General features: G+C 40.6%; 1 non-coding gene across 1 annotated transcript; it reads right to left on the bottom strand.

Annotated features, from left to right (window-relative positions):
• Positions 1-6,238: 6,238 nt before the first annotated feature.
• On the bottom strand, positions 6,239-6,311 carry Trnaa-ggc (transfer RNA alanine (anticodon GGC)). The gene has a single exon. It is a non-coding gene; the product is annotated as a tRNA-Ala (tRNA).
• Positions 6,312-6,673: the final 362 nt, after the last annotated feature.

Here is a 6,673-nt window from a genome sequence, read left to right as displayed (position 1 = left end):
CATGCCATGAAGGCCATCATCTTATTCAAGGGGGAATACATTTCTTTCCTCTTAACCTTCCTCTGCCATAAGCTCCCTCGGTCCTGACAGCATTTCTCCAGATTGAAAAATCTCCCTCGTCAAGAAGATTTCATAATCTGAGCATCTAACGACGTTCGCTCTTCTCTCTAGTCCACCAGCAAGTGAAACCCTGTGAAGTGCTGTTGCTGGAGACAGCAGGCACGAGTCTGAAAACAAGAAGGGACTTACTATTAACTAACCCAGCCTTTGAGGAGCCAGGCCACGGCCTGAATGTGGAGAATGAGGAGGTCTCAGCTAAAAACCCAGGTCCTGCTGTGCCGGACCTCAGGGGGTTTTAGGAGACATTGGGAAACAGGACCAAATAAAAGGAATTTGGAGGGTTGCATGTTCTGAATCCTCTTGGCCATGACTGTGAGGATCAAAGGTGAAAAAAATAAAGCTCCCCCCACATGTTGATGAACCAGATGGATGGCAAGAGCTCCCCAGGAAGGCCCAGAAACTGTGAATCTTTAGAAGCCATCTTGACCTGTCACATGGCTAACAGAACAAGGCGTGGACGAATCAGGCCACTGTGTTGTCAGCTTTTTCTCTGCCGTGACTATAAGAACAATTTTAGAGGAGGAAAAGTTAATTTGGGGGCTCACAGTTGCAGAGGTCTCAGTCCATAGACAGCCGACTCCATTCCTCTGGACTCAGGTGAGGTTGGACATAATAGAGGAAGAGGGTGGTGGAGAGAAGCAGCTCACATGTTGATCAGAAAGCGGAGAGAGAGTCCACTCTCCAGATACAAAATATATACTCCAAGGGCAACCCCCTATGCCCACCTCCTTCAGCCACACCCTGCAGTTACCACTCAGTAAATCCCATCAGGGGATTAATTCGCTGATTGGGTTAAGGCTCTCACAACCCAATCACTTCTCCTCTAAATCTTTTTGAATTGTCTCACACATGAGCTTTTGGGGGACACCTCACACCCAAACCATAACATACATGTAGGCAAGAATGTTCTGAGCAACAGTGTACAAATACAGCTGCTCTAGAACGCACAAGGGTTAGGGTGTCATTTACAAACAGCAGAATTTATGCAGAGGTGGTGAACAGAGAGGGTGGGTGGACACACCTGCGCTCCTGGAGGGATTCCTATTGGATGGAGAGCAATGGGGTCTGAACTGAAGACAGACTCAGTAACTCTGGGACCCATCCATGTGTGGATTTCTGCCAATGTTGAAGAAAAGGGGGTTTTGCATCTAGTATCTCATTTTCACCAGCGTCCCTTGGTTTGCCAATGAGATCAGAGATTTTTTATGTTTAGTTGTTTCTCTGTATGTATTATGCTTATTTTTTCTGAAGGGCTAATCATATATCTTGCCAGTTTTTATGCTGGAGTTTTGTTTATGGTGGAATCTGAAGTTTTGATTGCTTTTAAATTTTTATTTTATTTTAAATTGACAATAATTGTATATATCTGAGAAGTACAATATGTTTCAATAAATGTGAATGCTATGGAATGATCAAGCCCTAATAATTAGCATGCCCCTCACCTTAAATATTATATTTTTTTGGTAGTGACAGTGCTTACAATACCCTGTTAATTATTATGATTTTTTAAATTTTTTTTTTACACAAAGGGAGCACAACTTTTCCTTTCTCTGGTTGTACATGATGTAGAGTCACACCATTCCTGCAATCATACCCTTACACAGGGATAATTATGTCCATCTCATTTCTACCATCTTCCCCCCATACACTCTTCCTCCCTTCCCTCCCCCCCACCGCCACTCGCTTCCCTCCCTTCCCTCTCTCCCTTCTGCTCCATCCAAAGTCCCTCCATTCTTCTCTTGCCCCTAGCCCATTATGGATCAGTATCCATCCACTTATCAGAGAAAACATTTGGCTTGGTTTGGGGGGGATTGACTTACATTGCTTAGCATGATATTCTCCAACTCTGCCCATTTACCTGAAAATGCCCTAATTTCATTCTTCTTTAAGGCTGAGTAGTATTCCATTGTGTTTATATATCTATTAACTACTTTTAAATGTACAACACATTATTATTAACTGTGGTCATTGCACTGTGCAATGGAACACCAGAACATTTTCCTACTATCTAAATTTGAACCTGTGGGTTGAAGTCACCCCTTTCCCTACTCATCTCTGCCCGTCTCTGGTGACCATCATTCTACTCTCTCCTTGTATGAATTTGTATTTATTTTTTTAAATGAAGGATATTTATCTGTTTGCATGTTAAAATATAACCAACATCTTTTCCCATGGGGATATAGCTCTTCTGTCGTACATTCACTTAATTAGCTGCTCCAATGCCATTATGAACTAAGCCATTCTTTCCCACACTATTTTAACAGTTATAATGTCATACTGAAGGGAAATGTTTTCTATATATATTTGTTTATTTTCCAGGAATATCCTGGCTTTCCAATACATACTTAGTTTTCTAAATAAGTTTTATATATTTTCTGAACAATCAGATTTGATTAGAGTTGTATTTATAAGTTAACTTGGGAAAATCATCTTTCTGTTTTGTCCCTTAATATCCAAATGCTCATTACTTACATAGTATTTTCCTTTTCTTTTATGATCTTTGGCAATTTTAGGTCTTGCACATCTTTTGTTGTTTATTAGTGGTATGTAATATCTTTCGTATTATCAAAAGATGCAAATGTATATAATTGGCTTAATTCCTTTTTTCCTGAAATACTTTCTGCAGAGTTTTCAAAGAAGTTTATGGTGTGGTAAACAGAAAAGTTACTCCTTGTCATTAGAAACTCTTAGAATTTTTCTTTTACTTTTGAGCCTTTATAAGCTAAGATCTTTTGTCTTTCTTAAATTATGGAGCATTATTGATCATTATTTCTTTAATTATTTTTTCCTCCCTATTTTTTCTCTCTCTCTTTCTGAAACCCCCAGTACATAGACAGACACTTGGGCTTCTAATCTTCAAAAAAATTAACTTTGGGGCTGTGTTTTCCAGATCTTCACTTCTCCCCAACACTTTTGAGGAGACTTCTTTGCCCTGAACCTCCAAATTACCAAGTCCTTCTTTGACTTTACCCATAAAGCAATGCATCTAATCTATGCCTTAATTCAATAATTCTAATATTAATACCCAATGTTTCTACTTAGTTATTTTTTATAACTCTTCTTGCCTGATTTTTCTTACCAATATTCTGACTTATATGCTTACAGATGTATATTACACTTCTTAATGATTAATAATTTCATTCTTAACTATGGTACATCCATATTTTGTTGTCATCTGATTATTTTTTAATGCCAACTAAGCACATCGAGTGTCCATTTTACCTCAGTGACTTCAGCTCTCTTGCCTGCAGGTGTTCTGGGGCAGAGAATAAGGCCTTCGCATGCATTGCTTCTGCTGCGTCTGGTAAGAGAGGTACACACTGGGACAGGGAGCCAGAGGATCACCGGATGGACGTGACCACTGTCCCAGGCATTTCATTATTCAAAGACCTGTCTCCTCCTGGGTCTCATTTCCCAACTGTGAAGGACAGAGGAAGACAGAGGGTAGAGGGCAGCTCAGAGATGGACCGGCCCTCCAGCTCCTGTTCCCATCCTCACTGCTGACACCAGCCTGCCTTTGCACTCTGCTTTTCGGTGTCCTGGGCTGATGCTGTCATGTTTCTCTCCTGAAGTGATGAGAAGTCGCGGCAGGAGTCCTTGCCCACAGTGGAAACGAGAATGGAAAGCCGGAACCTTTGCTCAAGCCGACACTTGGTCTTCTGGTCCACCCCAGGCTGCTGCCACTGTCTCCACAGATGGCTTTGTCCTCCCAGAAGTTTTCTTAAAATCGTGTTTTCATTTTCCAAATCCAACACTTTCTTTTTACTCTGTGATAATCTCATTGGTAGGATGGAGGAGAGAGCAGTAGCCCACACTATTCTGCTATCTTCTTGGGACCCCAATACATTTTACATTTAATTATTGCTGATTTACAGCATTACTGATTTTGGAATACTTATTTTGTAAGATGTACCCTTTCAATGACCCCTTTCAATGGTTCTCATCATTTTTTCAGCCTCCCCAGTATTCACATTGGTAGTACACATTTTTCTTAATTAATAAACTTCATTTTTTAGAGCAGTCTATGATTATAGAAAATTGAGCAGATAGTACACTTTTAAGAATGTTTTTTTCATACTTTGCATACAAGTCATTCATTAGCTATTTATTTGGAAAATATTATCTCCCAGTCTTTGTTTTTGTTTTTAATTTTAAAATTATTTTAGCAGCAAGCCTTTGCGACCAAGTGGGTACATTTCCCTCCTTCAATTATTCAGAAGACTAGACCTCTTGAAAATGTAAGTGGGGAAAAAAGTATATTTTATATACTGAATACATAATGTTAATATCTGTTAAGAGTAGAAATTCTGGATTCAGAAAAATAATGTATGTGTAAAGTAAACAACTTTTCATTGGCATTAAAAAAATAAAATTATTTTAGCAGTGTCTTTTGCAGAGCAGATATTTTCAATTTTAATGAGGCCCACATTATCAGTTTTTTCTTTCATAGAACATGCTTGTGCTCCTTACATAAATAGGCCCTGTGTATTGATTAAAATGCTCCCAGTTGTTGCCCATTACATCAGGCTAGGACAGTTATCCCAAAGCCAACAGACACTAAGCTCAAATTCTTACACATCCAGTTGCTTTAAATATGGTCAAATAAACAGTTTTCTAGAGCACACCTACTATGCGTTCTCCATGAAACTGTATCCAGTATTTGTTAAATATAAACGAGACAAAAATTGCAGCTATGAAAGGCCACCTCTGCTGATCTTTGGAGCTCTCTCCCTCAGGGACTCCTCACCTCTCTGCTAGGTTGACTCCTCTCAAGTGTCCCTTTCCCTCTCCAAGAGGCCCCTCCCTTTTCCTAAGGCATGGTGGCCTGTGCCACTGTCTCTGAAAGGTCTTTTGCTGTGAGGCACTTCCCCTAGGAGATGTCCAGTAAAGCTTGCCGGTACATCGCTGCTTCTTACAGACCCGTGTCTTCCTTGATCAACCCCCTATCCTGCAGTTGATCACAAGCTCATCTGAAATATCATTGCTGAGCCCAATATCACCGAGGTTATCTTCTATGTTATCTTCTAGAAGTATAGTTTTGCATTTTATGCTTTGATCTGTGACCCATCATTTTGTGAAAGTCGTAGGGCCAGCATCTAGATTTGCTTTTGGGGTTATTTTACACATGCTTATTCCATGATAGGGATTAACTGGGTGGTAACTGTAGGCAGGAGGGTATGGCTGGAGGAGGTGGGTCCCTGGAGGCATGCCTTTGGGATACATATTTTGTCCTTGTTGAGCAGAGCTTTCTCTCTACTTCTTGGTGCCATGTCCTGAGCTGCTCTTCTCTGTCGTGATATTCTGCATTACCACAGGCCCCAAGGAATGGAGCCAGCCATCTATGGACTGAGACCTCAGAAACTGTGAAACCCAACATAAACCCTACCTCCTCTAAAACTGATCTTGTCAGGTCTTTTGGGTGTGGATTTACTTCTGGGTTTTCTCTTCCAATGCGCTGATTTCACTGTTCTTTTTACCAATACTACACTGTCTCGATCATTGTGGCTTTGCTGGAGGTTTTGAAATAGGGTAGTGTCAGTCCTCTGACTGTTATTCTTCCATGTAGGATTCCCTTTTCTGGGTCTTTTGCTCTTTGCACAGAAACTTAGAATCAGTTTACTGATATCCACAAAACAACTAGCTGACATTGCAGTACACTTGTATCAGCAACATCTCTCTCTCTCTCTCTCTCTCTCTCTTTATATGTGTGTGTGTGTGTGTGTGGTCTTGAGGACTGAAACTGCCTCATGTATGCCAGCAGACGCTCTACCACCGAGCCACACCCCCAGCCATCTCAAAACATTCTTAACAAGCTATCACTGTTCTAGTGGGACCGAATAGTTTCCCAGTTAATTCTCTTGGGTTTTCCTGTCTCCTCCTTTCTCAGGTTACCAGTTCTCACTTCCACGTTGTTGCATTGGCTAGTGCCTTCAGAGTAACATTAAACACAAGTTGCTGTAGGCATTCTCTGTTGCTGCTCATCTTCTATTGGATAATGTGCTTATTACTTCACATGTGAGTTTGACATTGCCACACGTTCCAGGCAGACATTTTCATCCTGTTTCGTCAGTAACCTTCTTTATGTACTTCTTTTTTAAAATTGATATCTTTTTTTATTCTGTGGTACTGGGGATCGAACCCAGGGCCTCATGCATGCCAGGCAGACACTCTACCACTGAGCCATAGCCGTATTCCCAGCCCCATCTTTCTGTGCTTTCATGGAGTAATTTCTTTTTTCTCAATCTCATCCAATAGATGTCTTTTATCAAGTACTGTTTTTGCATCCCTCAAAATGACTGTGGATCGATGCTGTCATATGAACATAAACATATGTCAGCTTCTCAATCTTGAACTCTCCTTGAGTTCCTAGTTCAAGTTTTTCTTAAATTTATCTGGGGAAGCTGTTATGGTAGTGTACTCAGGATTTGACTTAATGTCTTTCTTCTTTCATACACACACACACACACACACACACACATATACATACACTGAGGATTGAACTCGGGACACTCAACCACTAAGCCACATCCCAGCCCTATTTTTCATATTTTAT

This window comes from Marmota flaviventris, chromosome 3, assembly GCF_047511675.1.
Source record: "Marmota flaviventris isolate mMarFla1 chromosome 3, mMarFla1.hap1, whole genome shotgun sequence".
In the NCBI taxonomy this organism is placed as follows: domain Eukaryota; kingdom Metazoa; phylum Chordata; class Mammalia; order Rodentia; family Sciuridae; genus Marmota; species Marmota flaviventris.
This window is presented reverse-complemented; position numbering and strand designations above follow the sequence as displayed.